This window comes from Schistocerca gregaria, unplaced genomic scaffold, assembly GCF_023897955.1.
Source record: "Schistocerca gregaria isolate iqSchGreg1 unplaced genomic scaffold, iqSchGreg1.2 ptg000747l, whole genome shotgun sequence".
NCBI lineage: Eukaryota > Metazoa > Arthropoda > Insecta > Orthoptera > Acrididae > Schistocerca > Schistocerca gregaria.
In genome coordinates this window covers 219,508-245,945 of record NW_026062123.1, presented here as the reverse complement: position 1 = coordinate 245,945, position 26,438 = coordinate 219,508, and the positions used below count along the sequence as shown (strand labels likewise).

Sequence of the window (26,438 nt, the reverse complement as noted above, 5' to 3'; positions counted from 1 at the left end):
TGTTTTGATATAGGCCGATTTGAGAGCGTCAGCTCTCGCGTCAGCCGAGCAAAGTCGAGACAAGTCGAGACACACTACAGGCTGGTCTGCAGCGAGTAACAGGGAGGAAAACAAAACATTAATTTCAAGGCGCGTGGCAAAAGTACCCATACGCGAAATTAAAAGCCTGCTGCGGTGGCCGGGAATCGAACCCGGATCAACTGCTTGGCAGGCAACTATGCTGACCATTACACCACCACCGCACAAGGGAGCGCCCCGGCGCCGCACTGTGTCGGCTTCCCGCCTGTCGGCAGCGGCCGAAGGTGATGGTACCTGGCAGGCGCATTTCGAGGTAGGCTAGGGGAGCACATCCAGACGCATTCGGACAGCATATCCGCGCACATTTCGCATCCTTTGGCAAGAGTCGGCTCTGGCGACGCAAGAGTACGCAGAGGACGGCGTTCTGGCGGCGATTTTAAGCAGTACAGTGCAGGGTTCAGCGTCTGCAGCATCTTCTCGGCAGAATGCTATGGCGCTTGACGACAGTCCCACTTTCCCTTAAGACAACTGCTCGGGAAGCAGCTTGAAGTTGATACCGACCGGAGCATCGGTGGTTCAGTGGTAGAATGCTCGCCTGCCACGCGGGCGGCCCGGGTTCGATTCCCGGCCGATGCATCATTTTGCTTTTCCCGCGGTAATGCTGCCGTGTGGCTTGCGCGCTTGACATGCACGATCCACAAGAATGTATAGCTGGATTCCCTTGAGAAGAACCGAGAACGCAGCACTGGCGGGTCCCCACTGGGACGCTCGCATCATGTTCTATAGACTAGCGTCGGCCTGGCCTCACAAGTTGCTGTGTCCAGGTGCCTCCGAGGCACTGAACTTTAACGACAAGGAGTGCTGCCTATCGTTGCAAAAGCTGCAGCAACACCGCAATCAACTGGGCCGGCAATGCACGTGTAGCAAACAGAACACGTTATCCAGGAAGTACAGTGTCTTCACGTCTAACATTCGGTATGATACTTACCCAGTTTCCAGGACAAACGGTTCACCGGTGCCTCGGTAGCGCAGTAGGCAGCGCGTAAGTCTCATAATCTTAAGGTCGTGAGTTCGATCCTCACCCGGGGCATTTAATTTTCTGTGACTGATGGTGGTGCTGTTGCTGGGGCCCCAACTTATTTCTTGTTTGTTATCCACAACGCTTCAGCGGGAAAATGTTTACTTCCTGTTATTGCTACTTACAGCTTCCCTTTTCCTCTTCTCCCAGCAGAGCATGAAGCCAAAAGCATTGCTCTGAGACGTTTGAGGTGCGCGCCTTGCCAGTCAGCATGCGCAAAGATGCTCGCAAAGAGAGATGGGCGCGGACGCGGGACTCGGCACGAAATGCGCCAAGGGACCGTCCGAACCGTCGAAGAAACGCACAGATCCGGTGTGGTCTAGTGGCTAGGATACCTGGCTTTCACCCAGGAGGCCCGGGTTCGATTCCCGGTACCGGAACGGAATTTTTTCCACACTACTCGTGACAAGTTTGAGCTGTCCGAGCTGCCGTTTCCCGTCCTGCTCGCAATATAGCTACTGTTTCGTGACAGTCAGCAGAATATAGACGAGGGAAGCAGACACACGACGGCCATAGAAATGGTGTATGGCTTCATGCCACACGGTTCCAGTGTAGGCCTGAGCAACTGCATCTGTCGAGGCCCGTTAGCTCAGTTGGTTAGAGCGTCGTGCTAATAACGCGAAGGTCGTGGGTTCGATCCCCCCACGGGCCACTACGCATTTACTACTACGAAAAGGCAGCGCCTATTTCAGCTGGCGAGTGTGATGACCACCCTGCGTGGAAGTTGACAGAGGTTCCGAACCCGACCTGTCGGGAAGCGCTACAGCATTCACTCGCCAATGGCCATAGTGTGCTCGATACACTGGTTCTCAACCGATAAAGAGAAAATGAGAGGAAATGTCCGATTGCCGATGCGTAACAACTTTGGCCCTTGTCAGTACTTGGGCGGGTAAGTGCATCGGAACACAGGGTACTGTTGGCAGTTTTACTTCCTATTTTTCTTTCTCCTTTGTTTTCGGAGCCACAGCCCGATTCGGTCAGGGAGACGCCACCGTGAAATGAAGGGGCGTGCTGTGTGTCCATCGCCTCGCCTCTCCTTACCTCTCTCAGTCGTTTCTCGTGCTTGTTGTTTTGATATAGGCCGATTTGAGAGCGTCAGCTCTCGCGTCAGCCGAGCAAAGTCGAGACAAGTCGAGACACACTACAGGCTGGTCTGCAGCGAGTAACAGGGAGGAAAACAAAACATTAATTTCAAGGCGCGTGGCAAAAGTACCCATACGCGAAATTAAAAGCCTGCTGCGGTGGCCGGGAATCGAACCCGGATCAACTGCTTGGAAGGCAACTATGCTGACCATTACACCACCACCGCACAAGGGAGCGCCCCGGCGCCGCACTGTGTCGGCTTCCCGCCTGTCGGCAGCGGCCGAAGGTGATGGTACCTGGCAGGCGCATTTCGAGGTAGGCTAGGGGAGCACATCCAGACGCATTCGGACAGCATATCCGCGCACATTTCGCATCCTTTGGCAAGAGTCGGCTCTGGCGACGCAAGAGTACGCAGAGGACGGCGTTCTGGCGGCGATTTTAAGCAGTACAGTGCAGGGTTCAGCGTCTGCAGCATCTTCTCGGCAGAATGCTATGGCGCTTGACGACAGTCCCACTTTCCCTTAAGACAACTGCTCGGGAAGCAGCTTGAAGTTGATACCGACCGGAGCATCGGTGGTTCAGTGGTAGAATGCTCGCCTGCCACGCGGGCGGCCCGGGTTCGATTCCCGGCCGATGCATCATTTTGCTTTTCCCGCGGTAATGCTGCCGTGTGGCTTGCGCGCTTGACATGCACGATCCACAAGAATGTATAGCTGGATTCCCTTGAGAAGAACCGAGAACGCAGCACTGGCGGGTCCCCACTGGGACGCTCGCATCATGTTCTATAGACTAGCGTCGGCCTGGCCTCACAAGTTGCTGTGTCCAGGTGCCTCCGAGGCACTGAACTTTAACGACAAGGAGTGCTGCCTATCGTTGCAAAAGCTGCAGCAACACCGCAATCAACTGGGCCGGCAATGCACGTGTAGCAAACAGAACACGTTATCCAGGAAGTACAGTGTCTTCACGTCTAACATTCGGTATGATACTTACCCAGTTTCCAGGACAAACGGTTCACCGGTGCCTCGGTAGCGCAGTAGGCAGCGCGTAAGTCTCATAATCTTAAGGTCGTGAGTTCGATCCTCACCCGGGGCATTTAATTTTCTGTGACTGATGGTGGTGCTGTTGCTGGGGCCCCAACTTATTTCTTGTTTGTTATCCACAACGCTTCAGCGGGAAAATGTTTACTTCCTGTTATTGCTACTTACAGCTTCCCTTTTCCTCTTCTCCCAGCAGAGCATGAAGCCAAAAGCATTGCTCTGAGACGTTTGAGGTGCGCGCCTTGCCAGTCAGCATGCGCAAAGATGCTCGCAAAGAGAGATGGGCGCGGACGCGGGACTCGGCACGAAATGCGCCAAGGGACCGTCCGAACCGTCGAAGAAACGCACAGATCCGGTGTGGTCTAGTGGCTAGGATACCTGGCTTTCACCCAGGAGGCCCGGGTTCGATTCCCGGTACCGGAACGGAATTTTTTCCACACTACTCGTGACAAGTTTGAGCTGTCCGAGCTGCCGTTTCCCGTCCTGCTCGCAATATAGCTACTGTTTCGTGACAGTCAGCAGAATATAGACGAGGGAAGCAGACACACGACGGCCATAGAAATGGTGTATGGCTTCATGCCACACGGTTCCAGTGTAGGCCTGAGCAACTGCATCTGTCGAGGCCCGTTAGCTCAGTTGGTTAGAGCGTCGTGCTAATAACGCGAAGGTCGTGGGTTCGATCCCCCCACGGGCCACTACGCATTTACTACTACGAAAAGGCAGCGCCTATTTCAGCTGGCGAGTGTGATGACCACCCTGCGTGGAAGTTGACAGAGGTTCCGAACCCGACCTGTCGGGAAGCGCTACAGCATTCACTCGCCAATGGCCATAGTGTGCTCGATACACTGGTTCTCAACCGATAAAGAGAAAATGAGAGGAAATGTCCGATTGCCGATGCGTAACAACTTTGGCCCTTGTCAGTACTTGGGCGGGTAAGTGCATCGGAACACAGGGTACTGTTGGCAGTTTTACTTCCTATTTTTCTTTCTCCTTTGTTTTCGGAGCCACAGCCCGATTCGGTCAGGGAGACGCCACCGTGAAATGAAGGGGCGTGCTGTGTGTCCATCGCCTCGCCTCTCCTTACCTCTCTCAGTCGTTTCTCGTGCTTGTTGTTTTGATATAGGCCGATTTGAGAGCGTCAGCTCTCGCGTCAGCCGAGCAAAGTCGAGACAAGTCGAGACACACTACAGGCTGGTCTGCAGCGAGTAACAGGGAGGAAAACAAAACATTAATTTCAAGGCGCGTGGCAAAAGTACCCATACGCGAAATTAAAAGCCTGCTGCGGTGGCCGGGAATCGAACCCGGATCAACTGCTTGGAAGGCAACTATGCTGACCATTAATTACACCACCACCGCACAAGGGAGCGCCCCGGCGCCGCACTGTGTCGGCTTCCCGCCTGTCGGCAGCGGCCGAAGGTGATGGTACCTGGCAGGCGCATTTCGAGGTAGGCTAGGGGAGCACATCCAGACGCATTCGGACAGCATATCCGCGCACATTTCGCATCCTTTGGCAAGAGTCGGCTCTGGCGACGCAAGAGTACGCAGAGGACGGCGTTCTGGCGGCGATTTTAAGCAGTACAGTGCAGGGTTCAGCGTCTGCAGCATCTTCTCGGCAGAATGCTATGGCGCTTGACGACAGTCCCACTTTCCCTTAAGACAACTGCTCGGGAAGCAGCTTGAAGTTGATACCGACCGGAGCATCGGTGGTTCAGTGGTAGAATGCTCGCCTGCCACGCGGGCGGCCCGGGTTCGATTCCCGGCCGATGCATCATTTTGCTTTTCCCGCGGTAATGCTGCCGTGTGGCTTGCGCGCTTGACATGCACGATCCACAAGAATGTATAGCTGGATTCCCTTGAGAAGAACCGAGAACGCAGCACTGGCGGGTCCCCACTGGGACGCTCGCATCATGTTCTATAGACTAGCGTCGGCCTGGCCTCACAAGTTGCTGTGTCCAGGTGCCTCCGAGGCACTGAACTTTAACGACAAGGAGTGCTGCCTATCGTTGCAAAAGCTGCAGCAACACCGCAATCAACTGGGCCGGCAATGCACGTGTAGCAAACAGAACACGTTATCCAGGAAGTACAGTGTCTTCACGTCTAACATTCGGTATGATACTTACCCAGTTTCCAGGACAAACGGTTCACCGGTGCCTCGGTAGCGCAGTAGGCAGCGCGTAAGTCTCATAATCTTAAGGTCGTGAGTTCGATCCTCACCCGGGGCATTTAATTTTCTGTGACTGATGGTGGTGCTGTTGCTGGGGCCCCAACTTATTTCTTGTTTGTTATCCACAACGCTTCAGCGGGAAAATGTTTACTTCCTGTTATTGCTACTTACAGCTTCCCTTTTCCTCTTCTCCCAGCAGAGCATGAAGCCAAAAGCATTGCTCTGAGACGTTTGAGGTGCGCGCCTTGCCAGTCAGCATGCGCAAAGATGCTCGCAAAGAGAGATGGGCGCGGACGCGGGACTCGGCACGAAATGCGCCAAGGGACCGTCCGAACCGTCGAAGAAACGCACAGATCCGGTGTGGTCTAGTGGCTAGGATACCTGGCTTTCACCCAGGAGGCCCGGGTTCGATTCCCGGTACCGGAACGGAATTTTTTCCACACTACTCGTGACAAGTTTGAGCTGTCCGAGCTGCCGTTTCCCGTCCTGCTCGCAATATAGCTACTGTTTCGTGACAGTCAGCAGAATATAGACGAGGGAAGCAGACACACGACGGCCATAGAAATGGTGTATGGCTTCATGCCACACGGTTCCAGTGTAGGCCTGAGCAACTGCATCTGTCGAGGCCCGTTAGCTCAGTTGGTTAGAGCGTCGTGCTAATAACGCGAAGGTCGTGGGTTCGATCCCCCCACGGGCCACTACGCATTTACTACTACGAAAAGGCAGCGCCTATTTCAGCTGGCGAGTGTGATGACCACCCTGCGTGGAAGTTGACAGAGGTTCCGAACCCGACCTGTCGGGAAGCGCTACAGCATTCACTCGCCAATGGCCATAGTGTGCTCGATACACTGGTTCTCAACCGATAAAGAGAAAATGAGAGGAAATGTCCGATTGCCGATGCGTAACAACTTTGGCCCTTGTCAGTACTTGGGCGGGTAAGTGCATCGGAACACAGGGTACTGTTGGCAGTTTTACTTCCTATTTTTCTTTCTCCTTTGTTTTCGGAGCCACAGCCCGATTCGGTCAGGGAGACGCCACCGTGAAATGAAGGGGCGTGCTGTGTGTCCATCGCCTCGCCTCTCCTTACCTCTCTCAGTCGTTTCTCGTGCTTGTTGTTTTGATATAGGCCGATTTGAGAGCGTCAGCTCTCGCGTCAGCCGAGCAAAGTCGAGACAAGTCGAGACACACTACAGGCTGGTCTGCAGCGAGTAACAGGGAGGAAAACAAAACATTAATTTCAAGGCGCGTGGCAAAAGTACCCATACGCGAAATTAAAAGCCTGCTGCGGTGGCCGGGAATCGAACCCGGATCAACTGCTTGGAAGGCAACTATGCTGACCATTACACCACCACCGCACAAGGGAGCGCCCCGGCGCCGCACTGTGTCGGCTTCCCGCCTGTCGGCAGCGGCCGAAGGTGATGGTACCTGGCAGGCGCATTTCGAGGTAGGCTAGGGGAGCACATCCAGACGCATTCGGACAGCATATCCGCGCACATTTCGCATCCTTTGGCAAGAGTCGGCTCTGGCGACGCAAGAGTACGCAGAGGACGGCGTTCTGGCGGCGATTTTAAGCAGTACAGTGCAGGGTTCAGCGTCTGCAGCATCTTCTCGGCAGAATGCTATGGCGCTTGACGACAGTCCCACTTTCCCTTAAGACAACTGCTCGGGAAGCAGCTTGAAGTTGATACCGACCGGAGCATCGGTGGTTCAGTGGTAGAATGCTCGCCTGCCACGCGGGCGGCCCGGGTTCGATTCCCGGCCGATGCATCATTTTGCTTTTCCCGCGGTAATGCTGCCGTGTGGCTTGCGCGCTTGACATGCACGATCCACAAGAATGTATAGCTGGATTCCCTTGAGAAGAACCGAGAACGCAGCACTGGCGGGTCCCCACTGGGACGCTCGCATCATGTTCTATAGACTAGCGTCGGCCTGGCCTCACAAGTTGCTGTGTCCAGGTGCCTCCGAGGCACTGAACTTTAACGACAAGGAGTGCTGCCTATCGTTGCAAAAGCTGCAGCAACACCGCAATCAACTGGGCCGGCAATGCACGTGTAGCAAACAGAACACGTTATCCAGGAAGTACAGTGTCTTCACGTCTAACATTCGGTATGATACTTACCCAGTTTCCAGGACAAACGGTTCACCGGTGCCTCGGTAGCGCAGTAGGCAGCGCGTAAGTCTCATAATCTTAAGGTCGTGAGTTCGATCCTCACCCGGGGCATTTAATTTTCTGTGACTGATGGTGGTGCTGTTGCTGGGGCCCCAACTTATTTCTTGTTTGTTATCCACAACGCTTCAGCGGGAAAATGTTTACTTCCTGTTATTGCTACTTACAGCTTCCCTTTTCCTCTTCTCCCAGCAGAGCATGAAGCCAAAAGCATTGCTCTGAGACGTTTGAGGTGCGCGCCTTGCCAGTCAGCATGCGCAAAGATGCTCGCAAAGAGAGATGGGCGCGGACGCGGGACTCGGCACGAAATGCGACAAGGGACCGTCCGAACCGTCGAAGAAACGCACAGATCCGGTGTGGTCTAGTGGCTAGGATACCTGGCTTTCACCCAGGAGGCCCGGGTTCGATTCCCGGTACCGGAACGGAATTTTTTCCACACTACTCGTGACAAGTTTGAGCTGTCCGAGCTGCCGTTTCCCGTCCTGCTCGCAATATAGCTACTGTTTCGTGACAGTCAGCAGAATATAGACGAGGGAAGCAGACACACGACGGCCATAGAAATGGTGTATGGCTTCATGCCACACGGTTCCAGTGTAGGCCTGAGCAACTGCATCTGTCGAGGCCCGTTAGCTCAGTTGGTTAGAGCGTCGTGCTAATAACGCGAAGGTCGTGGGTTCGATCCCCCCACGGGCCACTACGCATTTACTACTACGAAAAGGCAGCGCCTATTTCAGCTGGCGAGTGTGATGACCACCCTGCGTGGAAGTTGACAGAGGTTCCGAACCCGACCTGTCGGGAAGCGCTACAGCATTCACTCGCCAATGGCCATAGTGTGCTCGATACACTGGTTCTCAACCGATAAAGAGAAAATGAGAGGAAATGTCCGATTGCCGATGCGTAACAACTTTGGCCCTTGTCAGTACTTGGGCGGGTAAGTGCATCGGAACACAGGGTACTGTTGGCAGTTTTACTTCCTATTTTTCTTTCTCCTTTGTTTTCGGAGCCACAGCCCGATTCGGTCAGGGAGACGCCACCGTGAAATGAAGGGGCGTGCTGTGTGTCCATCGCCTCGCCTCTCCTTACCTCTCTCAGTCGTTTCTCGTGCTTGTTGTTTTGATATAGGCCGATTTGAGAGCGTCAGCTCTCGCGTCAGCCGAGCAAAGTCGAGACAAGTCGAGACACACTACAGGCTGGTCTGCAGCGAGTAACAGGGAGGAAAACAAAACATTAATTTCAAGGCGCGTGGCAAAAGTACCCATACGCGAAATTAAAAGCCTGCTGCGGTGGCCGGGAATCGAACCCGGATCAACTGCTTGGCAGGCAACTATGCTGACCATTACACCACCACCGCACAAGGGAGCGCCCCGGCGCCGCACTGTGTCGGCTTCCCGCCTGTCGGCAGCGGCCGAAGGTGATGGTACCTGGCAGGCGCATTTCGAGGTAGGCTAGGGGAGCACATCCAGACGCATTCGGACAGCATATCCGCGCACATTTCGCATCCTTTGGCAAGAGTCGGCTCTGGCGACGCAAGAGTACGCAGAGGACGGCGTTCTGGCGGCGATTTTAAGCAGTACAGTGCAGGGTTCAGCGTCTGCAGCATCTTCTCGGCAGAATGCTATGGCGCTTGACGACAGTCCCACTTTCCCTTAAGACAACTGCTCGGGAAGCAGCTTGAAGTTGATACCGATCGGAGCATCGGTGGTTCAGTGGTAGAATGCTCGCCTGCCACGCGGGCGGCCCGGGTTCGATTCCCGGCCGATGCATCATTTTGCTTTTCCCGCGGTAATGCTGCCGTGTGGCTTGCGCGCTTGACATGCACGATCCACAAGAATGTATAGCTGGATTCCCTTGAGAAGAACCGAGAACGCAGCACTGGCGGGTCCCCACTGGGACGCTCGCATCATGTTCTATAGACTAGCGTCGGCCTGGCCTCACAAGTTGCTGTGTCCAGGTGCCTCCGAGGCACTGAACTTTAACGACAAGGAGTGCTGCCTATCGTTGCAAAAGCTGCAGCAACACCGCAATCAACTGGGCCGGCAATGCACGTGTAGCAAACAGAACACGTTATCCAGGAAGTACAGTGTCTTCACGTCTAACATTCGGTATGATACTTACCCAGTTTCCAGGACAAACGGTTCACCGGTGCCTCGGTAGCGCAGTAGGCAGCGCGTAAGTCTCATAATCTTAAGGTCGTGAGTTCGATCCTCACCCGGGGCATTTAATTTTCTGTGACTGATGGTGGTGCTGTTGCTGGGGCCCCAACTTATTTCTTGTTTGTTATCCACAACGCTTCAGCGGGAAAATGTTTACTTCCTGTTATTGCTACTTACAGCTTCCCTTTTCCTCTTCTCCCAGCAGAGCATGAAGCCAAAAGCATTGCTCTGAGACGTTTGAGGTGCGCGCCTTGCCAGTCAGCATGCGCAAAGATGCTCGCAAAGAGAGATGGGCGCGGACGCGGGACTCGGCACGAAATGCGCCAAGGGACCGTCCGAACCGTCGAAGAAACGCACAGATCCGGTGTGGTCTAGTGGCTAGGATACCTGGCTTTCACCCAGGAGGCCCGGGTTCGATTCCCGGTACCGGAACGGAATTTTTTCCACACTACTCGTGACAAGTTTGAGCTGTCCGAGCTGCCGTTTCCCGTCCTGCTCGCAATATAGCTACTGTTTCGTGACAGTCAGCAGAATATAGACGAGGGAAGCAGACACACGACGGCCATAGAAATGGTGTATGGCTTCATGCCACACGGTTCCAGTGTAGGCCTGAGCAACTGCATCTGTCGAGGCCCGTTAGCTCAGTTGGTTAGAGCGTCGTGCTAATAACGCGAAGGTCGTGGGTTCGATCCCCCCACGGGCCACTACGCATTTACTACTACGAAAAGGCAGCGCCTATTTCAGCTGGCGAGTGTGATGACCACCCTGCGTGGAAGTTGACAGAGGTTCCGAACCCGACCTGTCGGGAAGCGCTACAGCATTCACTCGCCAATGGCCATAGTGTGCTCGATACACTGGTTCTCAACCGATAAAGAGAAAATGAGAGGAAATGTCCGATTGCCGATGCGTAACAACTTTGGCCCTTGTCAGTACTTGGGCGGGTAAGTGCATCGGAACACAGGGTACTGTTGGCAGTTTTACTTCCTATTTTTCTTTCTCCTTTGTTTTCGGAGCCACAGCCCGATTCGGTCAGGGAGACGCCACCGTGAAATGAAGGGGCGTGCTGTGTGTCCATCGCCTCGCCTCTCCTTACCTCTCTCAGTCGTTTCTCGTGCTTGTTGTTTTGATATAGGCCGATTTGAGAGCGTCAGCTCTCGCGTCAGCCGAGCAAAGTCGAGACAAGTCGAGACACACTACAGGCTGGTCTGCAGCGAGTAACAGGGAGGAAAACAAAACATTAATTTCAAGGCGCGTGGCAAAAGTACCCATACGCGAAATTAAAAGCCTGCTGCGGTGGCCGGGAATCGAACCCGGATCAACTGCTTGGCAGGCAACTATGCTGACCATTACACCACCACCGCACAAGGGAGCGCCCCGGCGCCGCACTGTGTCGGCTTCCCGCCTGTCGGCAGCGGCCGAAGGTGATGGTACCTGGCAGGCGCATTTCGAGGTAGGCTAGGGGAGCACATCCAGACGCATTCGGACAGCATATCCGCGCACATTTCGCATCCTTTGGCAAGAGTCGGCTCTGGCGACGCAAGAGTACGCAGAGGACGGCGTTCTGGCGGCGATTTTAAGCAGTACAGTGCAGGGTTCAGCGTCTGCAGCATCTTCTCGGCAGAATGCTATGGCGCTTGACGACAGTCCCACTTTCCCTTAAGACAACTGCTCGGGAAGCAGCTTGAAGTTGATACCGATCGGAGCATCGGTGGTTCAGTGGTAGAATGCTCGCCTGCCACGCGGGCGGCCCGGGTTCGATTCCCGGCCGATGCATCATTTTGCTTTTCCCGCGGTAATGCTGCCGTGTGGCTTGCGCGCTTGACATGCACGATCCACAAGAATGTATAGCTGGATTCCCTTGAGAAGAACCGAGAACGCAGCACTGGCGGGTCCCCACTGGGACGCTCGCATCATGTTCTATAGACTAGCGTCGGCCTGGCCTCACAAGTTGCTGTGTCCAGGTGCCTCCGAGGCACTGAACTTTAACGACAAGGAGTGCTGCCTATCGTTGCAAAAGCTGCAGCAACACCGCAATCAACTGGGCCGGCAATGCACGTGTAGCAAACAGAACACGTTATCCAGGAAGTACAGTGTCTTCACGTCTAACATTCGGTATGATACTTACCCAGTTTCCAGGACAAACGGTTCACCGGTGCCTCGGTAGCGCAGTAGGCAGCGCGTAAGTCTCATAATCTTAAGGTCGTGAGTTCGATCCTCACCCGGGGCATTTAATTTTCTGTGACTGATGGTGGTGCTGTTGCTGGGGCCCCAACTTATTTCTTGTTTGTTATCCACAACGCTTCAGCGGGAAAATGTTTACTTCCTGTTATTGCTACTTACAGCTTCCCTTTTCCTCTTCTCCCAGCAGAGCATGAAGCCAAAAGCATTGCTCTGAGACGTTTGAGGTGCGCGCCTTGCCAGTCAGCATGCGCAAAGATGCTCGCAAAGAGAGATGGGCGCGGACGCGGGACTCGGCACGAAATGCGCCAAGGGACCGTCCGAACCGTCGAAGAAACGCACAGATCCGGTGTGGTCTAGTGGCTAGGATACCTGGCTTTCACCCAGGAGGCCCGGGTTCGATTCCCGGTACCGGAACGGAATTTTTTCCACACTACTCGTGACAAGTTTGAGCTGTCCGAGCTGCCGTTTCCCGTCCTGCTCGCAATATAGCTACTGTTTCGTGACAGTCAGCAGAATATAGACGAGGGAAGCAGACACACGACGGCCATAGAAATGGTGTATGGCTTCATGCCACACGGTTCCAGTGTAGGCCTGAGCAACTGCATCTGTCGAGGCCCGTTAGCTCAGTTGGTTAGAGCGTCGTGCTAATAACGCGAAGGTCGTGGGTTCGATCCCCCCACGGGCCACTACGCATTTACTACTACGAAAAGGCAGCGCCTATTTCAGCTGGCGAGTGTGATGACCACCCTGCGTGGAAGTTGACAGAGGTTCCGAACCCGACCTGTCGGGAAGCGCTACAGCATTCACTCGCCAATGGCCATAGTGTGCTCGATACACTGGTTCTCAACCGATAAAGAGAAAATGAGAGGAAATGTCCGATTGCCGATGCGTAACAACTTTGGCCCTTGTCAGTACTTGGGCGGGTAAGTGCATCGGAACACAGGGTACTGTTGGCAGTTTTACTTCCTATTTTTCTTTCTCCTTTGTTTTCGGAGCCACAGCCCGATTCGGTCAGGGAGACGCCACCGTGAAATGAAGGGGCGTGCTGTGTGTCCATCGCCTCGCCTCTCCTTACCTCTCTCAGTCGTTTCTCGTGCTTGTTGTTTTGATATAGGCCGATTTGAGAGCGTCAGCTCTCGCGTCAGCCGAGCAAAGTCGAGACAAGTCGAGACACACTACAGGCTGGTCTGCAGCGAGTAACAGGGAGGAAAACAAAACATTAATTTCAAGGCGCGTGGCAAAAGTACCCATACGCGAAATTAAAAGCCTGCTGCGGTGGCCGGGAATCGAACCCGGATCAACTGCTTGGAAGGCAACTATGCTGACCATTACACCACCACCGCACAAGGGAGCGCCCCGGCGCCGCACTGTGTCGGCTTCCCGCCTGTCGGCAGCGGCCGAAGGTGATGGTACCTGGCAGGCGCATTTCGAGGTAGGCTAGGGGAGCACATCCAGACGCATTCGGACAGCATATCCGCGCACATTTCGCATCCTTTGGCAAGAGTCGGCTCTGGCGACGCAAGAGTACGCAGAGGACGGCGTTCTGGCGGCGATTTTAAGCAGTACAGTGCAGGGTTCAGCGTCTGCAGCATCTTCTCGGCAGAATGCTATGGCGCTTGACGACAGTCCCACTTTCCCTTAAGACAACTGCTCGGGAAGCAGCTTGAAGTTGATACCGACCGGAGCATCGGTGGTTCAGTGGTAGAATGCTCGCCTGCCACGCGGGCGGCCCGGGTTCGATTCCCGGCCGATGCATCATTTTGCTTTTCCCGCGGTAATGCTGCCGTGTGGCTTGCGCGCTTGACATGCACGATCCACAAGAATGTATAGCTGGATTCCCTTGAGAAGAACCGAGAACGCAGCACTGGCGGGTCCCCACTGGGACGCTCGCATCATGTTCTATAGACTAGCGTCGGCCTGGCCTCACAAGTTGCTGTGTCCAGGTGCCTCCGAGGCACTGAACTTTAACGACAAGGAGTGCTGCCTATCGTTGCAAAAGCTGCAGCAACACCGCAATCAACTGGGCCGGCAATGCACGTGTAGCAAACAGAACACGTTATCCAGGAAGTACAGTGTCTTCACGTCTAACATTCGGTATGATACTTACCCAGTTTCCAGGACAAACGGTTCACCGGTGCCTCGGTAGCGCAGTAGGCAGCGCGTAAGTCTCATAATCTTAAGGTCGTGAGTTCGATCCTCACCCGGGGCATTTAATTTTCTGTGACTGATGGTGGTGCTGTTGCTGGGGCCCCAACTTATTTCTTGTTTGTTATCCACAACGCTTCAGCGGGAAAATGTTTACTTCCTGTTATTGCTACTTACAGCTTCCCTTTTCCTCTTCTCCCAGCAGAGCATGAAGCCAAAAGCATTGCTCTGAGACGTTTGAGGTGCGAACACGCGATCTAGTGTTGCGCAAAGATGCTCGCAAAGAGAGATGGGCGCGGACGCGGGACTCGGCACGAAATGCGCCAAGGGACCGTCCGAACCGTCGAAGAAACGCACAGATCCGGTGTGGTCTAGTGGCTAGGATACCTGGCTTTCACCCAGGAGGCCCGGGTTCGATTCCCGGTACCGGAACGGAATTTTTTCCACACTACTCGTGACAAGTTTGAGCTGTCCGAGCTGCCGTTTCCCGTCCTGCTCGCAATATAGCTACTGTTTCGTGACAGTCAGCAGAATATAGACGAGGGAAGCAGACACACGACGGCCATAGAAATGGTGTATGGCTTCATGCCACACGGTTCCAGTGTAGGCCTGAGCAACTGCATCTGTCGAGGCCCGTTAGCTCAGTTGGTTAGAGCGTCGTGCTAATAACGCGAAGGTCGTGGGTTCGATCCCCCCACGGGCCACTACGCATTTACTACTACGAAAAGGCAGCGCCTATTTCAGCTGGCGAGTGTGATGACCACCCTGCGTGGAAGTTGACAGAGGTTCCGAACCCGACCTGTCGGGAAGCGCTACAGCATTCACTCGCCAATGGCCATAGTGTGCTCGATACACTGGTTCTCAACCGATAAAGAGAAAATGAGAGGAAATGTCCGATTGCCGATGCGTAACAACTTTGGCCCTTGTCAGTACTTGGGCGGGTAAGTGCATCGGAACACAGGGTACTGTTGGCAGTTTTACTTCCTATTTTTCTTTCTCCTTTGTTTTCGGAGCCACAGCCCGATTCGGTCAGGGAGACGCCACCGTGAAATGAAGGGGCGTGCTGTGTGTCCATCGCCTCGCCTCTCCTTACCTCTCTCAGTCGTTTCTCGTGCTTGTTGTTTTGATATAGGCCGATTTGAGAGCGTCAGCTCTCGCGTCAGCCGAGCAAAGTCGAGACAAGTCGAGACACACTACAGGCTGGTCTGCAGCGAGTAACAGGGAGGAAAACAAAACATTAATTTCAAGGCGCGTGGCAAAAGTACCCATACGCGAAATTAAAAGCCTGCTGCGGTGGCCGGGAATCGAACCCGGATCAACTGCTTGGAAGGCAACTATGCTGACCATTACACCACCACCGCACAAGGGAGCGCCCCGGCGCCGCACTGTGTCGGCTTCCCGCCTGTCGGCAGCGGCCGAAGGTGATGGTACCTGGCAGGCGCATTTCGAGGTAGGCTAGGGGAGCACATCCAGACGCATTCGGACAGCATATCCGCGCACATTTCGCATCCTTTGGCAAGAGTCGGCTCTGGCGACGCAAGAGTACGCAGAGGACGGCGTTCTGGCGGCGATTTTAAGCAGTACAGTGCAGGGTTCAGCGTCTGCAGCATCTTCTCGGCAGAATGCTATGGCGCTTGACGACAGTCCCACTTTCCCTTAAGACAACTGCTCGGGAAGCAGCTTGAAGTTGATACCGACCGGAGCATCGGTGGTTCAGTGGTAGAATGCTCGCCTGCCACGCGGGCGGCCCGGGTTCGATTCCCGGCCGATGCATCATTTTGCTTTTCCCGCGGTAATGCTGCCGTGTGGCTTGCGCGCTTGACATGCACGATCCACAAGAATGTATAGCTGGATTCCCTTGAGAAGAACCGAGAACGCAGCACTGGCGGGTCCCCACTGGGACGCTCGCATCATGTTCTATAGACTAGCGTCGGCCTGGCCTCACAAGTTGCTGTGTCCAGGTGCCTCCGAGGCACTGAACTTTAACGACAAGGAGTGCTGCCTATCGTTGCAAAAGCTGCAGCAACACCGCAATCAACTGGGCCGGCAATGCACGTGTAGCAAACAGAACACGTTATCCAGGAAGTACAGTGTCTTCACGTCTAACATTCGGTATGATACTTACCCAGTTTCCAGGACAAACGGTTCACCGGTGCCTCGGTAGCGCAGTAGGCAGCGCGTAAGTCTCATAATCTTAAGGTCGTGAGTTCGATCCTCACCCGGGGCATTTAATTTTCTGTGACTGATGGTGGTGCTGTTGCTGGGGCCCCAACTTATTTCTTGTTTGTTATCCACAACGCTTCAGCGGGAAAATGTTTACTTCCTGTTATTGCTACTTACAGCTTCCCTTTTCCTCTTCTCCCAGCAGAGCATGAAGCCAAAAGCATTGCTCTGAGACGTTTGAGGTGCGCGCCTTGCCAGTCAGCATGCGCAAAGATGCTCGCAAAGAGAGATGGGCGCGGACGCGGGACTCGGCACGAAATGCGCCAAGGGACCGTCCGAACCGTCGAAGAAACGCACAGATCCGGTGTGGTCTAGTGGCTAGGATACCTGGCTTTCACCCAGGAGGCCCGGGTTCGATTCCCGGTACCGGAACGGAATTTTTTCCACACTACTCGTGACAAGTTTGAGCTGTCCGAGCTGCCGTTTCCCGTCCTGCTCGCAATATAGCTACTGTTTCGTGACAGTCAGCAGAATATAGACGAGGGAAGCAGACACACGACGGCCATAGAAATGGTGTATGGCTTCATGCCACACGGTTCCAGTGTAGGCCTGAGCAACTGCATCTGTCGAGGCCCGTTAGCTCAGTTGGTTAGAGCGTCGTGCTAATAACGCGAAGGTCGTGGGTTCGATCCCCCCACGGGCCACTACGCATTTACTACTACGAAAAGGCAGCGCCTATTTCAGCTGGCGAGTGTGATGACCACCCTGCGTGGAAGTTGACAGAGGTTCCGAACCCGACCTGTCGGGAAGCGCTACAGCATTCACTCGCCAATGGCCATAGTGTGCTCGATACACTGGTTCTCAACCGATAAAGAGAAAATGAGAGGAAATGTCCGATTGCCGATGCGTAACAACTTTGGCCCTTGTCAGTACTTGGGCGGGTAAGTGCATCGGAACACAGGGTACTGTTGGCAGTTTTACTTCCTATTTTTCTTTCTCCTTTGTTTTCGGAGCCACAGCCCGATTCGGTCAGGGAGACGCCACCGTGAAATGAAGGGGCGTGCTGTGTGTCCATCGCCTCGCCTCTCCTTACCTCTCTCAGTCGTTTCTCGTGCTTGTTGTTTTGATATAGGCCGATTTGAGAGCGTCAGCTCTCGCGTCAGCCGAGCAAAGTCGAGACAAGTCGAGACACACTACAGGCTGGTCTGCAGCGAGTAACAGGGAGGAAAACAAAACATTAATTTCAAGGCGCGTGGCAAAAGTACCCATACGCGAAATTAAAAGCCTGCTGCGGTGGCCGGGAATCGAACCCGGATCAACTGCTTGGAAGGCAACTATGCTGACCATTACACCACCACCGCACAAGGGAGCGCCCCGGCGCCGCACTGTGTCGGCTTCCCGCCTGTCGGCAGCGGCCGAAGGTGATGGTACCTGGCAGGCGCATTTCGAGGTAGGCTAGGGGAGCACATCCAGACGCATTCGGACAGCATATCCGCGCACATTTCGCATCCTTTGGCAAGAGTCGGCTCTGGCGACGCAAGAGTACGCAGAGGACGGCGTTCTGGCGGCGATTTTAAGCAGTACAGTGCAGGGTTCAGCGTCTGCAGCATCTTCTCGGCAGAATGCTATGGCGCTTGACGACAGTCCCACTTTCCCTTAAGACAACTGCTCGGGAAGCAGCTTGAAGTTGATACCGACCGGAGCATCGGTGGTTCAGTGGTAGAATGCTCGCCTGCCACGCGGGCGGCCCGGGTTCGATTCCCGGCCGATGCATCATTTTGCTTTTCCCGCGGTAATGCTGCCGTGTGGCTTGCGCGCTTGACATGCACGATCCACAAGAATGTATAGCTGGATTCCCTTGAGAAGAACCGAGAACGCAGCACTGGCGGGTCCCCACTGGGACGCTCGCATCATGTTCTATAGACTAGCGTCGGCCTGGCCTCACAAGTTGCTGTGTCCAGGTGCCTCCGAGGCACTGAACTTTAACGACAAGGAGTGCTGCCTATCGTTGCAAAAGCTGCAGCAACACCGCAATCAACTGGGCCGGCAATGCACGTGTAGCAAACAGAACACGTTATCCAGGAAGTACAGTGTCTTCACGTCTAACATTCGGTATGATACTTACCCAGTTTCCAGGACAAACGGTTCACCGGTGCCTCGGTAGCGCAGTAGGCAGCGCGTAAGTCTCATAATCTTAAGGTCGTGAGTTCGATCCTCACCCGGGGCATTTAATTTTCTGTGACTGATGGTGGTGCTGTTGCTGGGGCCCCAACTTATTTCTTGTTTGTTATCCACAACGCTTCAGCGGGAAAATGTTTACTTCCTGTTATTGCTACTTACAGCTTCCCTTTTCCTCTTCTCCCAGCAGAGCATGAAGCCAAAAGCATTGCTCTGAGACGTTTGAGGTGCGCGCCTTGCCAGTCAGCATGCGCAAAGATGCTCGCAAAGAGAGATGGGCGCGGACGCGGGACTCGGCACGAAATGCGCCAAGGGACCGTCCGAACCGTCGAAGAAACGCACAGATCCGGTGTGGTCTAGTGGCTAGGATACCTGGCTTTCACCCAGGAGGCCCGGGTTCGATTCCCGGTACCGGAACGGAATTTTTTCCACACTACTCGTGACAAGTTTGAGCTGTCCGAGCTGCCGTTTCCCGTCCTGCTCGCAATATAGCTACTGTTTCGTGACAGTCAGCAGAATATAGACGAGGGAAGCAGACACACGACGGCCATAGAAATGGTGTATGGCTTCATGCCACACGGTTCCAGTGTAGGCCTGAGCAACTGCATCTGTCGAGGCCCGTTAGCTCAGTTGGTTAGAGCGTCGTGCTAATAACGCGAAGGTCGTGGGTTCGATCCCCCCACGGGCCACTACGCATTTACTACTACGAAAAGGCAGCGCCTATTTCAGCTGGCGAGTGTGATGACCACCCTGCGTGGAAGTTGACAGAGGTTCCGAACCCGACCTGTCGGGAAGCGCTACAGCATTCACTCGCCAATGGCCATAGTGTGCTCGATACACTGGTTCTCAACCGATAAAGAGAAAATGAGAGGAAATGTCCGATTGCCGATGCGTAACAACTTTGGCCCTTGTCAGTACTTGGGCGGGTAAGTGCATCGGAACACAGGGTACTGTTGGCAGTTTTACTTCCTATTTTTCTTTCTCCTTTGTTTTCGGAGCCACAGCCCGATTCGGTCAGGGAGACGCCACCGTGAAATGAAGGGGCGTGCTGTGTGTCCATCGCCTCGCCTCTCCTTACCTCTCTCAGTCGTTTCTCGTGCTTGTTGTTTTGATATAGGCCGATTTGAGAGCGTCAGCTCTCGCGTCAGCCGAGCAAAGTCGAGACAAGTCGAGACACACTACAGGCTGGTCTGCAGCGAGTAACAGGGAGGAAAACAAAACATTAATTTCAAGGCGCGTGGCAAAAGTACCCATACGCGAAATTAAAAGCCTGCTGCGGTGGCCGGGAATCGAACCCGGATCAACTGCTTGGAAGGCAACTATGCTGACCATTACACCACCACCGCACAAGGGAGCGCCCCGGCGCCGCACTGTGTCGGCTTCCCGCCTGTCGGCAGCGGCCGAAGGTGATGGTACCTGGCAGGCGCATTTCGAGGTAGGCTAGGGGAGCACATCCAGACGCATTCGGACAGCATATCCGCGCACATTTCGCATCCTTTGGCAAGAGTCGGCTCTGGCGACGCAAGAGTACGCAGAGGACGGCGTTCTGGCGGCGATTTTAAGCAGTACAGTGCAGGGTTCAGCGTCTGCAGCATCTTCTCGGCAGAATGCTATGGCGCTTGACGACAGTCCCACTTTCCCTTAAGACAACTGCTCGGGAAGCAGCTTGAAGTTGATACCGACCGGAGCATCGGTGGTTCAGTGGTAGAATGCTCGCCTGCCACGCGGGCGGCCCGGGTTCGATTCCCGGCCGATGCATCATTTTGCTTTTCCCGCGGTAATGCTGCCGTGTGGCTTGCGCGCTTGACATGCACGATCCACAAGAATGTATAGCTGGATTCCCTTGAGAAGAACCGAGAACGCAGCACTGGCGGGTCCCCACTGGGACGCTCGCATCATGTTCTATAGACTAGCGTCGGCCTGGCCTCACAAGTTGCTGTGTCCAGGTGCCTCCGAGGCACTGAACTTTAACGACAAGGAGTGCTGCCTATCGTTGCAAAAGCTGCAGCAACACCGCAATCAACTGGGCCGGCAATGCACGTGTAGCAAACAGAACACGTTATCCAGGAAGTACAGTGTCTTCACGTCTAACATTCGGTATGATACTTACCCAGTTTCCAGGACAAACGGTTCACCGGTGCCTCGGTAGCGCAGTAGGCAGCGCGTAAGTCTCATAATCTTAAGGTCGTGAGTTCGATCCTCACCCGGGGCATTTAATTTTCTGTGACTGATGGTGGTGCTGTTGCTGGGGCCCCAACTTATTTCTTGTTTGTTATCCACAACGCTTCAGCGGGAAAATGTTTACTTCCTGTTATTGCTACTTACAGCTTCCCTTTTCCTCTTCTCCCAGCAGAGCATGAAGCCAAAAGCATTGCTCTGAGACGTTTGAGGTGCGCGCCTTGCCAGTCAGCATGCGCAAAGATGCTCGCAAAGAGAGATGGGCGCGGACGCGGGACTCGGCACGAAATGCGCCAAGGGACCGTCCGAACCGTCGAAGAAACGCACAGATCCGGTGTGGTCTAGTGGCTAGGATACCTGGCTTTCACCCAGGAGGCCCGGGTTCGATTCCCGGTACCGGAACGGAATTTTTTCCACACTACTCGTGACAAGTTTGAGCTGTCCGAGCTGCCGTTTCCCGTCCTGCTCGCAATATAGCTACTGTTTCGTGACAGTCAGCAGAATATAGACGAGGGAAGCAGACACACGACGGCCATAGAAATGGTGTATGGCTTCATGCCACACGGTTCCAGTGTAGGCCTGAGCAACTGCATCTGTCGAGGCCCGTTAGCTCAGTTGGTTAGAGCGTCGTGCTAATAACGCGAAGGTCGTGGGTTCGATCCCCCCACGGGCCACTACGCATTTACTACTACGAAAAGGCAGCGCCTATTTCAGCTGGCGAGTGTGATGACCACCCTGCGTGGAAGTTGACAGAGGTTCCGAACCCGACCTGTCGGGAAGCGCTACAGCATTCACTCGCCAATGGCCATAGTGTGCTCGATACACTGGTTCTCAACCGATAAAGAGAAAATGAGAGGAAATGTCCGATTGCCGATGCGTAACAACTTTGGCCCTTGTCAGTACTTGGGCGGGTAAGTGCATCGGAACACAGGGTACTGTTGGCAGTTTTACTTCCTATTTTTCTTTCTCCTTTGTTTTCGGAGCCACAGCCCGATTCGGTCAGGGAGACGCCACCGTGAAATGAAGGGGCGTGCTGTGTGTCCATCGCCTCGCCTCTCCTTACCTCTCTCAGTCGTTTCTCGTGCTTGTTGTTTTGATATAGGCCGATTTGAGAGCGTCAGCTCTCGCGTCAGCCGAGCAAAGTCGAGACAAGTCGAGACACACTACAGGCTGGTCTGCAGCGAGTAACAGGGAGGAAAACAAAACATTAATTTCAAGGCGCGTGGCAAAAGTACCCATACGCGAAATTAAAAGCCTGCTGCGGTGGCCGGGAATCGAACCCGGATCAACTGCTTGGAAGGCAACTATGCTGACCATTACACCACCACCGCACAAGGGAGCGCCCCGGCGCCGCACTGTGTCGGCTTCCCGCCTGTCGGCAGCGGCCGAAGGTGATGGTACCTGGCAGGCGCATTTCGAGGTAGGCTAGGGGAGCACATCCAGACGCATTCGGACAGCATATCCGCGCACATTTCGCATCCTTTGGCAAGAGTCGGCTCTGGCGACGCAAGAGTACGCAGAGGACGGCGTTCTGGCGGCGATTTTAAGCAGTACAGTGCAGGGTTCAGCGTCTGCAGCATCTTCTCGGCAGAATGCTATGGCGCTTGACGACAGTCCCACTTTCCCTTAAGACAACTGCTCGGGAAGCAGCTTGAAGTTGATACCGACCGGAGCATCGGTGGTTCAGTGGTAGAATGCTCGCCTGCCACGCGGGCGGCCCGGGTTCGATTCCCGGCCGATGCATCATTTTGCTTTTCCCGCGGTAATGCTGCCGTGTGGCTTGCGCGCTTGACATGCACGATCCACAAGAATGTATAGCTGGATTCCCTTGAGAAGAACCGAGAACGCAGCACTGGCGGGTCCCCACTGGGACGCTCGCATCATGTTCTATAGACTAGCGTCGGCCTGGCCTCACAAGTTGCTGTGTCCAGGTGCCTCCGAGGCACTGAACTTTAACGACAAGGAGTGCTGCCTATCGTTGCAAAAGCTGCAGCAACACCGCAATCAACTGGGCCGGCAATGCACGTGTAGCAAACAGAACACGTTATCCAGGAAGTACAGTGTCTTCACGTCTAACATTCGGTATGTTACTTACCCAGTTTCCAGGACAAACGGTTCACCGGTGCCTCGGTAGCGCAGTAGGCAGCGCGTAAGTCTCATAATCTTAAGGTCGTGAGTTCGATCCTCACCCGGGGCATTTAATTTTCTGTGACTGATGGTGGTGCTGTTGCTGGGGCCCCAACTTATTTCTTGTTTGTTATCCACAACGCTTCAGCGGGAAAATGTTTACTTCCTGTTATTGCTACTTACAGCTTCCCTTTTCCTCTTCTCCCAGCAGAGCATGAAGCCAAAAGCATTGCTCTGAGACGTTTGAGGTGCGCGCCTTGCCAGTCAGCATGCGCAAAGATGCTCGCAAAGAGAGATGGGCGCGGACGCGGGACTCGGCACGAAATGCGCCAAGGGACCGTCCGAACCGTCGAAGAAACGCACAGATCCGGTGTGGTCTAGTGGCTAGGATACCTGGCTTTCACCCAGGAGGCCCGGGTTCGATTCCCGGTACCGGAACGGAATTTTTTCCACACTACTCGTGACAAGTTTGAGCTGTCCGAGCTGCCGTTTCCCGTCCTGCTCGCAATATAGCTACTGTTTCGTGACAGTCAGCAGAATATAGACGAGGGAAGCAGACACACGACGGCCATAGAAATGGTGTATGGCTTCATGCCACACGGTTCCAGTGTAGGCCTGAGCAACTGCATCTGTCGAGGCCCGTTAGCTCAGTTGGTTAGAGCGTCGTGCTAATAACGCGAAGGTCGTGGGTTCGATCCCCCCACGGGCCACTACGCATTTACTACTACGAAAAGGCAGCGCCTATTTCAGCTGGCGAGTGTGATGACCACCCTGCGTGGAAGTTGACAGAGGTTCCGAACCCGACCTGTCGGGAAGCGCTACAGCATTCACTCGCCAATGGCCATAGTGTGCTCGATACACTGGTTCTCAACCGATAAAGAGAAAATGAGAGGAAATGTCCGATTGCCGATGCGTAACAACTTTGGCCCTTGTCAGTACTTGGGCGGGTAAGTGCATCGGAACACAGGGTACTGTTGGCAGTTTTACTTCCTATTTTTCTTTCTCCTTTGTTTTCGGAGCCACAGCCCGATTCGGTCAGGGAGACGCCACCGTGAAATGAAGGGGCGTGCTGTGTGTCCATCGCCTCGCCTCTCCTTACCTCTCTCAGTCGTTTCTCGTGCTTGTTGTTTTGATATAGGCCGATTTGAGAGCGTCAGCTCTCGCGTCAGCCGAGCAAAGTCGAGACAAGTCGAGACACACTACAGGCTGGTCTGCAGCGAGTAACAGGGAGGAAAACAAAACATTAATTTCAAGGCGCGTGGCAAAAGTACCCATACGCGAAATTAAGAGCCTGCTGCGGTGGCCGGGAATCGAACCCGGATCAACTGCTTGGAAGGCAACTATGCTGACCATTACACCACCACCGCACAAGGGAGCGCCCCGGCGCCGCACTGTGTCGGCTTCCCGCCTGTCGGCAGCGGCCGAAGGTGATGGTACCTGGCAGGCGCATTTCGAGGTAGGCTAGGGGAGCACATCCAGACGCATTCGGACAGCATATCCGCGCACATTTCGCATCCTTTGGCAAGAGTCGGCTCTGGCGACGCAAGAGTACGCAGAGGACGGCGTTCTGGCGGCGATTTTAAGCAGTACAGTGCAGGGTTCAGCGTCTGCAGCATCTTCTCGGCAGAATGCTATGGCGCTTGACGACAGTCCCACTTTCCCTTAAGACAACTGCTCGGGAAGCAGCTTGAAGTTGATACCGACCGGAGCATCGGTGGTTCAGTGGTAGAATGCTCGCCTGCCACGCGGGCGGCCCGGGTTCGATTCCCGGCCGATGCATCATTTTGCTTTTCCCGCGGTAATGCTGCCGTGTGGCTTGCGCGCTTGACATGCACGATCCACAAGAATGTATAGCTGGATTCCCTTGAGAAGAACCGAGAACGCAGCACTGGCGGGTCCCCACTGGGACGCTCGCATCATGTTCTATAGACTAGCGTCGGCCTGGCCTCACAAGTTGCTGTGTCCAGGTGCCTCCGAGGCACTGAACTTTAACGACAAGGAGTGCTGCCTATCGTTGCAAAAGCTGCAGCAACACCGCAATCAACTGGGCCGGCAATGCACGTGTAGCAAACAGAACACGTTATCCAGGAAGTACAGTGTCTTCACGTCTAACATTCGGTATGATACTTACCCAGTTTCCAGGACAAACGGTTCACCGGTGCCTCGGTAGCGCAGTAGGCAGCGCGTAAGTCTCATAATCTTAAGGTCGTGAGTTCGATCCTCACCCGGGGCATTTAATTTTCTGTGACTGATGGTGGTGCTGTTGCTGGGGCCCCAACTTATTTCTTGTTTGTTATCCACAACGCTTCAGCGGGAAAATGTTTACTTCCTGTTATTGCTACTTACAGCTTCCCTTTTCCTCTTCTCCCAGCAGAGCATGAAGCCAAAAGCATTGCTCTGAGACGTTTGAGGTGCGCGCCTTGCCAGTCAGCATGCGCAAAGATGCTCGCAAAGAGAGATGGGCGCGGACGCGGGACTCGGCACGAAATGCGCCAAGGGACCGTCCGAACCGTCGAAGAAACGCACAGATCCGGTGTGGTCTAGTGGCTAGGATACCTGGCTTTCACCCAGGAGGCCCGGGTTCGATTCCCGGTACCGGAACGGAATTTTTTCCACACTACTCGTGACAAGTTTGAGCTGTCCGAGCTGCCGTTTCCCGTCCTGCTCGCAATATAGCTACTGTTTCGTGACAGTCAGCAGAATATAGACGAGGGAAGCAGACACACGACGGCCATAGAAATGGTGTATGGCTTCATGCCACACGGTTCCAGTGTAGGCCTGAGCAACTGCATCTGTCGAGGCCCGTTAGCTCAGTTGGTTAGAGCGTCGTGCTAATAACGCGAAGGTCGTGGGTTCGATCCCCCCACGGGCCACTACGCATTTACTACTACGAAAAGGCAGCGCCTATTTCAGCTGGCGAGTGTGATGACCACCCTGCGTGGAAGTTGACAGAGGTTCCGAACCCGACCTGTCGGGAAGCGCTACAGCATTCACTCGCCAATGGCCATAGTGTGCTCGATACACTGGTTCTCAACCGATAAAGAGAAAATGAGAGGAAATGTCCGATTGCCGATGCGTAACAACTTTGGCCCTTGTCAGTACTTGGGCGGGTAAGTGCATCGGAACACAGGGTACTGTTGGCAGTTTTACTTCCTATTTTTCTTTCTCCTTTGTTTTCGGAGCCACAGCCCGATTCGGTCAGGGAGACGCCACCGTGAAATGAAGGGGCGTGCTGTGTGTCCATCGCCTCGCCTCTCCTTACCTCTCTCAGTCGTTTCTCGTGCTTGTTGTTTTGATATAGGCCGATTTGAGAGCGTCAGCTCTCGCGTCAGCCGAGCAAAGTCGAGACAAGTCGAGACACACTACAGGCTGGTCTGCAGCGAGTAACAGGGAGGAAAACAAAACATTAATTTCAAGGCGCGTGGCAAAAGTACCCATACGCGAAATTAAAAGCCTGCTGCGGTGGCCGGGAATCGAACCCGGATCAACTGCTTGGAAGGCAACTATGCTGACCATTACACCACCACCGCACAAGGGAGCGCCCCGGCGCCGCACTGTGTCGGCTTCCCGCCTGTCGGCAGCGGCCGAAGGTGATGGTACCTGGCAGGCGCATTTCGAGGTAGGCTAGGGGAGCACATCCAGACGCATTCGGACAGCATATCCGCGCACATTTCGCATCCTTTGGCAAGAGTCGGCTCTGGCGACGCAAGAGTACGCAGAGGACGGCGTTCTGGCGGCGATTTTAAGCAGTACAGTGCAGGGTTCA

General features: G+C 54.5%; 61 non-coding genes across 61 annotated transcripts; 48 read left to right on the top strand and 13 right to left on the bottom strand.

The window, feature by feature from the left end:
- Nucleotides 1-170: 170 nt before the first annotated feature.
- Nucleotides 171-242, bottom strand: Trnag-gcc (transfer RNA glycine (anticodon GCC)). The gene has a single exon. It is a non-coding gene; the product is annotated as a tRNA-Gly (tRNA).
- Nucleotides 243-583: 341 nt separating this feature from the next.
- Nucleotides 584-654, top strand: Trnag-gcc (transfer RNA glycine (anticodon GCC)). The gene has a single exon. It is a non-coding gene; the product is annotated as a tRNA-Gly (tRNA).
- Nucleotides 655-1,035: 381 nt separating this feature from the next.
- Trnam-cau (transfer RNA methionine (anticodon CAU)) lies at nucleotides 1,036-1,108 on the top strand. The gene has a single exon. It is a non-coding gene; the product is annotated as a tRNA-Met (tRNA).
- Nucleotides 1,109-1,404: 296 nt separating this feature from the next.
- Nucleotides 1,405-1,476, top strand: Trnae-uuc (transfer RNA glutamic acid (anticodon UUC)). Its single transcript has one exon. It is a non-coding gene; the product is annotated as a tRNA-Glu (tRNA).
- Nucleotides 1,477-1,674: 198 nt separating this feature from the next.
- On the top strand, nucleotides 1,675-1,748 carry Trnai-aau (transfer RNA isoleucine (anticodon AAU)). The gene has a single exon. It is a non-coding gene; the product is annotated as a tRNA-Ile (tRNA).
- A 585-nt stretch (nucleotides 1,749-2,333) lies between these two features.
- On the bottom strand, nucleotides 2,334-2,405 carry Trnag-ucc (transfer RNA glycine (anticodon UCC)). The gene has a single exon. It is a non-coding gene; the product is annotated as a tRNA-Gly (tRNA).
- Nucleotides 2,406-2,746: 341 nt separating this feature from the next.
- Trnag-gcc (transfer RNA glycine (anticodon GCC)) lies at nucleotides 2,747-2,817 on the top strand. Its single transcript has one exon. It is a non-coding gene; the product is annotated as a tRNA-Gly (tRNA).
- Nucleotides 2,818-3,198: 381 nt separating this feature from the next.
- Nucleotides 3,199-3,271, top strand: Trnam-cau (transfer RNA methionine (anticodon CAU)). The gene has a single exon. It is a non-coding gene; the product is annotated as a tRNA-Met (tRNA).
- Nucleotides 3,272-3,567: 296 nt separating this feature from the next.
- Trnae-uuc (transfer RNA glutamic acid (anticodon UUC)) lies at nucleotides 3,568-3,639 on the top strand. The gene has a single exon. It is a non-coding gene; the product is annotated as a tRNA-Glu (tRNA).
- A 198-nt stretch (nucleotides 3,640-3,837) lies between these two features.
- Nucleotides 3,838-3,911, top strand: Trnai-aau (transfer RNA isoleucine (anticodon AAU)). Its single transcript has one exon. It is a non-coding gene; the product is annotated as a tRNA-Ile (tRNA).
- Nucleotides 3,912-4,496: 585 nt separating this feature from the next.
- Trnag-ucc (transfer RNA glycine (anticodon UCC)) lies at nucleotides 4,497-4,572 on the bottom strand. Its single transcript has one exon. It is a non-coding gene; the product is annotated as a tRNA-Gly (tRNA).
- Nucleotides 4,573-4,913: 341 nt separating this feature from the next.
- On the top strand, nucleotides 4,914-4,984 carry Trnag-gcc (transfer RNA glycine (anticodon GCC)). The gene has a single exon. It is a non-coding gene; the product is annotated as a tRNA-Gly (tRNA).
- A 381-nt stretch (nucleotides 4,985-5,365) lies between these two features.
- Nucleotides 5,366-5,438, top strand: Trnam-cau (transfer RNA methionine (anticodon CAU)). Its single transcript has one exon. It is a non-coding gene; the product is annotated as a tRNA-Met (tRNA).
- Nucleotides 5,439-5,734: 296 nt separating this feature from the next.
- Trnae-uuc (transfer RNA glutamic acid (anticodon UUC)) lies at nucleotides 5,735-5,806 on the top strand. Its single transcript has one exon. It is a non-coding gene; the product is annotated as a tRNA-Glu (tRNA).
- A 198-nt stretch (nucleotides 5,807-6,004) lies between these two features.
- Trnai-aau (transfer RNA isoleucine (anticodon AAU)) lies at nucleotides 6,005-6,078 on the top strand. Its single transcript has one exon. It is a non-coding gene; the product is annotated as a tRNA-Ile (tRNA).
- A 585-nt stretch (nucleotides 6,079-6,663) lies between these two features.
- On the bottom strand, nucleotides 6,664-6,735 carry Trnag-ucc (transfer RNA glycine (anticodon UCC)). Its single transcript has one exon. It is a non-coding gene; the product is annotated as a tRNA-Gly (tRNA).
- Nucleotides 6,736-7,076: 341 nt separating this feature from the next.
- Nucleotides 7,077-7,147, top strand: Trnag-gcc (transfer RNA glycine (anticodon GCC)). Its single transcript has one exon. It is a non-coding gene; the product is annotated as a tRNA-Gly (tRNA).
- Nucleotides 7,148-7,528: 381 nt separating this feature from the next.
- On the top strand, nucleotides 7,529-7,601 carry Trnam-cau (transfer RNA methionine (anticodon CAU)). Its single transcript has one exon. It is a non-coding gene; the product is annotated as a tRNA-Met (tRNA).
- Nucleotides 7,602-7,897: 296 nt separating this feature from the next.
- Trnae-uuc (transfer RNA glutamic acid (anticodon UUC)) lies at nucleotides 7,898-7,969 on the top strand. The gene has a single exon. It is a non-coding gene; the product is annotated as a tRNA-Glu (tRNA).
- A 198-nt stretch (nucleotides 7,970-8,167) lies between these two features.
- Nucleotides 8,168-8,241, top strand: Trnai-aau (transfer RNA isoleucine (anticodon AAU)). The gene has a single exon. It is a non-coding gene; the product is annotated as a tRNA-Ile (tRNA).
- A 585-nt stretch (nucleotides 8,242-8,826) lies between these two features.
- Nucleotides 8,827-8,898, bottom strand: Trnag-gcc (transfer RNA glycine (anticodon GCC)). Its single transcript has one exon. It is a non-coding gene; the product is annotated as a tRNA-Gly (tRNA).
- Nucleotides 8,899-9,239: 341 nt separating this feature from the next.
- On the top strand, nucleotides 9,240-9,310 carry Trnag-gcc (transfer RNA glycine (anticodon GCC)). The gene has a single exon. It is a non-coding gene; the product is annotated as a tRNA-Gly (tRNA).
- A 381-nt stretch (nucleotides 9,311-9,691) lies between these two features.
- On the top strand, nucleotides 9,692-9,764 carry Trnam-cau (transfer RNA methionine (anticodon CAU)). The gene has a single exon. It is a non-coding gene; the product is annotated as a tRNA-Met (tRNA).
- A 296-nt stretch (nucleotides 9,765-10,060) lies between these two features.
- On the top strand, nucleotides 10,061-10,132 carry Trnae-uuc (transfer RNA glutamic acid (anticodon UUC)). The gene has a single exon. It is a non-coding gene; the product is annotated as a tRNA-Glu (tRNA).
- A 198-nt stretch (nucleotides 10,133-10,330) lies between these two features.
- Nucleotides 10,331-10,404, top strand: Trnai-aau (transfer RNA isoleucine (anticodon AAU)). The gene has a single exon. It is a non-coding gene; the product is annotated as a tRNA-Ile (tRNA).
- A 585-nt stretch (nucleotides 10,405-10,989) lies between these two features.
- Trnag-gcc (transfer RNA glycine (anticodon GCC)) lies at nucleotides 10,990-11,061 on the bottom strand. Its single transcript has one exon. It is a non-coding gene; the product is annotated as a tRNA-Gly (tRNA).
- Nucleotides 11,062-11,402: 341 nt separating this feature from the next.
- Nucleotides 11,403-11,473, top strand: Trnag-gcc (transfer RNA glycine (anticodon GCC)). The gene has a single exon. It is a non-coding gene; the product is annotated as a tRNA-Gly (tRNA).
- Nucleotides 11,474-11,854: 381 nt separating this feature from the next.
- Nucleotides 11,855-11,927, top strand: Trnam-cau (transfer RNA methionine (anticodon CAU)). Its single transcript has one exon. It is a non-coding gene; the product is annotated as a tRNA-Met (tRNA).
- Nucleotides 11,928-12,223: 296 nt separating this feature from the next.
- Trnae-uuc (transfer RNA glutamic acid (anticodon UUC)) lies at nucleotides 12,224-12,295 on the top strand. Its single transcript has one exon. It is a non-coding gene; the product is annotated as a tRNA-Glu (tRNA).
- Nucleotides 12,296-12,493: 198 nt separating this feature from the next.
- Trnai-aau (transfer RNA isoleucine (anticodon AAU)) lies at nucleotides 12,494-12,567 on the top strand. The gene has a single exon. It is a non-coding gene; the product is annotated as a tRNA-Ile (tRNA).
- A 585-nt stretch (nucleotides 12,568-13,152) lies between these two features.
- On the bottom strand, nucleotides 13,153-13,224 carry Trnag-ucc (transfer RNA glycine (anticodon UCC)). The gene has a single exon. It is a non-coding gene; the product is annotated as a tRNA-Gly (tRNA).
- Nucleotides 13,225-13,565: 341 nt separating this feature from the next.
- Nucleotides 13,566-13,636, top strand: Trnag-gcc (transfer RNA glycine (anticodon GCC)). The gene has a single exon. It is a non-coding gene; the product is annotated as a tRNA-Gly (tRNA).
- A 381-nt stretch (nucleotides 13,637-14,017) lies between these two features.
- Nucleotides 14,018-14,090, top strand: Trnam-cau (transfer RNA methionine (anticodon CAU)). Its single transcript has one exon. It is a non-coding gene; the product is annotated as a tRNA-Met (tRNA).
- A 296-nt stretch (nucleotides 14,091-14,386) lies between these two features.
- On the top strand, nucleotides 14,387-14,458 carry Trnae-uuc (transfer RNA glutamic acid (anticodon UUC)). The gene has a single exon. It is a non-coding gene; the product is annotated as a tRNA-Glu (tRNA).
- Nucleotides 14,459-14,656: 198 nt separating this feature from the next.
- Nucleotides 14,657-14,730, top strand: Trnai-aau (transfer RNA isoleucine (anticodon AAU)). The gene has a single exon. It is a non-coding gene; the product is annotated as a tRNA-Ile (tRNA).
- Nucleotides 14,731-15,315: 585 nt separating this feature from the next.
- Nucleotides 15,316-15,387, bottom strand: Trnag-ucc (transfer RNA glycine (anticodon UCC)). The gene has a single exon. It is a non-coding gene; the product is annotated as a tRNA-Gly (tRNA).
- Nucleotides 15,388-15,728: 341 nt separating this feature from the next.
- Nucleotides 15,729-15,799, top strand: Trnag-gcc (transfer RNA glycine (anticodon GCC)). Its single transcript has one exon. It is a non-coding gene; the product is annotated as a tRNA-Gly (tRNA).
- Nucleotides 15,800-16,180: 381 nt separating this feature from the next.
- Nucleotides 16,181-16,253, top strand: Trnam-cau (transfer RNA methionine (anticodon CAU)). Its single transcript has one exon. It is a non-coding gene; the product is annotated as a tRNA-Met (tRNA).
- A 296-nt stretch (nucleotides 16,254-16,549) lies between these two features.
- On the top strand, nucleotides 16,550-16,621 carry Trnae-uuc (transfer RNA glutamic acid (anticodon UUC)). Its single transcript has one exon. It is a non-coding gene; the product is annotated as a tRNA-Glu (tRNA).
- A 198-nt stretch (nucleotides 16,622-16,819) lies between these two features.
- Nucleotides 16,820-16,893, top strand: Trnai-aau (transfer RNA isoleucine (anticodon AAU)). Its single transcript has one exon. It is a non-coding gene; the product is annotated as a tRNA-Ile (tRNA).
- A 585-nt stretch (nucleotides 16,894-17,478) lies between these two features.
- On the bottom strand, nucleotides 17,479-17,550 carry Trnag-ucc (transfer RNA glycine (anticodon UCC)). Its single transcript has one exon. It is a non-coding gene; the product is annotated as a tRNA-Gly (tRNA).
- A 341-nt stretch (nucleotides 17,551-17,891) lies between these two features.
- On the top strand, nucleotides 17,892-17,962 carry Trnag-gcc (transfer RNA glycine (anticodon GCC)). Its single transcript has one exon. It is a non-coding gene; the product is annotated as a tRNA-Gly (tRNA).
- Nucleotides 17,963-18,343: 381 nt separating this feature from the next.
- On the top strand, nucleotides 18,344-18,416 carry Trnam-cau (transfer RNA methionine (anticodon CAU)). The gene has a single exon. It is a non-coding gene; the product is annotated as a tRNA-Met (tRNA).
- A 296-nt stretch (nucleotides 18,417-18,712) lies between these two features.
- Nucleotides 18,713-18,784, top strand: Trnae-uuc (transfer RNA glutamic acid (anticodon UUC)). Its single transcript has one exon. It is a non-coding gene; the product is annotated as a tRNA-Glu (tRNA).
- A 198-nt stretch (nucleotides 18,785-18,982) lies between these two features.
- Nucleotides 18,983-19,056, top strand: Trnai-aau (transfer RNA isoleucine (anticodon AAU)). Its single transcript has one exon. It is a non-coding gene; the product is annotated as a tRNA-Ile (tRNA).
- A 585-nt stretch (nucleotides 19,057-19,641) lies between these two features.
- Nucleotides 19,642-19,713, bottom strand: Trnag-ucc (transfer RNA glycine (anticodon UCC)). The gene has a single exon. It is a non-coding gene; the product is annotated as a tRNA-Gly (tRNA).
- Nucleotides 19,714-20,054: 341 nt separating this feature from the next.
- On the top strand, nucleotides 20,055-20,125 carry Trnag-gcc (transfer RNA glycine (anticodon GCC)). Its single transcript has one exon. It is a non-coding gene; the product is annotated as a tRNA-Gly (tRNA).
- A 381-nt stretch (nucleotides 20,126-20,506) lies between these two features.
- Nucleotides 20,507-20,579, top strand: Trnam-cau (transfer RNA methionine (anticodon CAU)). Its single transcript has one exon. It is a non-coding gene; the product is annotated as a tRNA-Met (tRNA).
- Nucleotides 20,580-20,875: 296 nt separating this feature from the next.
- On the top strand, nucleotides 20,876-20,947 carry Trnae-uuc (transfer RNA glutamic acid (anticodon UUC)). Its single transcript has one exon. It is a non-coding gene; the product is annotated as a tRNA-Glu (tRNA).
- Nucleotides 20,948-21,145: 198 nt separating this feature from the next.
- On the top strand, nucleotides 21,146-21,219 carry Trnai-aau (transfer RNA isoleucine (anticodon AAU)). The gene has a single exon. It is a non-coding gene; the product is annotated as a tRNA-Ile (tRNA).
- A 585-nt stretch (nucleotides 21,220-21,804) lies between these two features.
- Nucleotides 21,805-21,876, bottom strand: Trnag-ucc (transfer RNA glycine (anticodon UCC)). Its single transcript has one exon. It is a non-coding gene; the product is annotated as a tRNA-Gly (tRNA).
- Nucleotides 21,877-22,217: 341 nt separating this feature from the next.
- On the top strand, nucleotides 22,218-22,288 carry Trnag-gcc (transfer RNA glycine (anticodon GCC)). Its single transcript has one exon. It is a non-coding gene; the product is annotated as a tRNA-Gly (tRNA).
- Nucleotides 22,289-22,669: 381 nt separating this feature from the next.
- Trnam-cau (transfer RNA methionine (anticodon CAU)) lies at nucleotides 22,670-22,742 on the top strand. Its single transcript has one exon. It is a non-coding gene; the product is annotated as a tRNA-Met (tRNA).
- Nucleotides 22,743-23,038: 296 nt separating this feature from the next.
- On the top strand, nucleotides 23,039-23,110 carry Trnae-uuc (transfer RNA glutamic acid (anticodon UUC)). Its single transcript has one exon. It is a non-coding gene; the product is annotated as a tRNA-Glu (tRNA).
- Nucleotides 23,111-23,308: 198 nt separating this feature from the next.
- Nucleotides 23,309-23,382, top strand: Trnai-aau (transfer RNA isoleucine (anticodon AAU)). The gene has a single exon. It is a non-coding gene; the product is annotated as a tRNA-Ile (tRNA).
- Nucleotides 23,383-23,967: 585 nt separating this feature from the next.
- Nucleotides 23,968-24,039, bottom strand: Trnag-ucc (transfer RNA glycine (anticodon UCC)). The gene has a single exon. It is a non-coding gene; the product is annotated as a tRNA-Gly (tRNA).
- A 341-nt stretch (nucleotides 24,040-24,380) lies between these two features.
- On the top strand, nucleotides 24,381-24,451 carry Trnag-gcc (transfer RNA glycine (anticodon GCC)). The gene has a single exon. It is a non-coding gene; the product is annotated as a tRNA-Gly (tRNA).
- A 381-nt stretch (nucleotides 24,452-24,832) lies between these two features.
- Nucleotides 24,833-24,905, top strand: Trnam-cau (transfer RNA methionine (anticodon CAU)). The gene has a single exon. It is a non-coding gene; the product is annotated as a tRNA-Met (tRNA).
- A 296-nt stretch (nucleotides 24,906-25,201) lies between these two features.
- Nucleotides 25,202-25,273, top strand: Trnae-uuc (transfer RNA glutamic acid (anticodon UUC)). Its single transcript has one exon. It is a non-coding gene; the product is annotated as a tRNA-Glu (tRNA).
- A 198-nt stretch (nucleotides 25,274-25,471) lies between these two features.
- Nucleotides 25,472-25,545, top strand: Trnai-aau (transfer RNA isoleucine (anticodon AAU)). Its single transcript has one exon. It is a non-coding gene; the product is annotated as a tRNA-Ile (tRNA).
- A 585-nt stretch (nucleotides 25,546-26,130) lies between these two features.
- Trnag-ucc (transfer RNA glycine (anticodon UCC)) lies at nucleotides 26,131-26,202 on the bottom strand. The gene has a single exon. It is a non-coding gene; the product is annotated as a tRNA-Gly (tRNA).
- Nucleotides 26,203-26,438: the final 236 nt, after the last annotated feature.